The sequence below is a fragment of the Perkinsus marinus genome, assembly GCF_000006405.1.
Source record: "Perkinsus marinus ATCC 50983 genomic scaffold scf_1104296958712, whole genome shotgun sequence".
NCBI classification, from domain to species: domain Eukaryota; phylum Perkinsozoa; order Perkinsida; family Perkinsidae; genus Perkinsus; species Perkinsus marinus.
In genome coordinates, this window is record NW_003206658.1 from 562,982 (window position 1) to 564,396 (window position 1,415).

Here is a 1,415-nt window from a genome sequence, read left to right on the forward strand (position 1 = left end):
CGACGGGGAGTTGCGGAGCAAGCGAAACGAGCGGAGCATATACCGCAACAACAGGCACTTTCGCGTTGTGCGTGCTGTGTGCAGAATTATTCTGGCTCATCTGCGAAACGTGGGAGGTTATCAGATAGGTCCAACGACTCCTCTATATGCGGAGGCGTTGAGAAAGATCAGTGAGCTCGATTATGCGAACAGTTCGAAAAGATATGCACGAAAAACTTTAATGATAGAGAAATGTCCTACGGTAGGACTCCCACCCGGGGATCGAACCAAAAACCGTGGCGGTCACTCGGCGAGTGACCGCCGGGTCTCACGCGATCTTACACTAGCAGAAGATGAAATCTCGCATGAGGTGCCTACACGCCTCTGTGCATTTCAATGTATCAGTCTTCCCAAGACTTCGAAAAGTCGAAACCAGATCTTCCGCAAGATTCACTGAATTCCTTGCGTTAGGCATAGTAATCCTCCGAAAACCTTCCCTGGAACTAATTGCGCACGCAGTGCGTGACATACCATGCGTTCTACCACGAACGCACTCACGTACTCACGCGAGAGTCCCGCATGAACCCGCAAGCCGCTTCTCGCTTCCACAAGATGCGAGCACTTTGCAATCCCGAGTTAACTTTTCCTCTTTCTTAGTTGTATCTCCTCTCATTTGTGTTGGTTGAGCAACTCATATCATCCTCGTAACAAAGCCCATACGCTCGTCATGGTCGCGATCCTGCTTCATTTTGTTATTATTGCTTCGCTGGCTACCCAGTCTGATGCTAAGTTCCCTCCACCGAGCGGCAAGTACTTCAAGGCAGTCACTGGCTCTACAACTGTATCCGCTACTTTTGAAACAAACATCCCGTTGCGCCAGACGAGTACATTTTCATCGTGATGATCTGTTAGATTTCGGCTCTGCTATTCTTCTACCTTTCATATGAGCAATTCTCTCTTATTCGTCGGATTGTGCTCCTTGATTACCCTATCTCAAAGTGAGAGTCCGAACATCCGAGGAGTATTCGACAAGATCACTGACTTGAGTGGTATGAACGCTTCCAATGTATTCGCTCAAGCGTTGTGGTTCTCTTTTGAGGTTCAGTCTATACCCCTGATGAGCACGCTGAACATTTCTCCCGATTCCAAGATCAGCTGGGAAAGGTGCTTCTGCAGGAAGGAGAGCCAAATGAATTTTTGATTGAGCTCTTTAACAACACTAAGCCGGCTCTATTGCAATCCATGGTTGACAAGATCAACTTGATGCAGAACTCATGGACGGCCTCCAAAGATCAGCCGCCTTTCAAAGGTACGTTATGAACTTCATGGTCAACACTACGGCTCGAGCGGCAAAGTCGAGAACCAGTGCTACTACTCGGCAGGTACGTCAATCAAAGATGTCCCTACTGGGTCTCTTGACGATCTGAAGCCCTCTT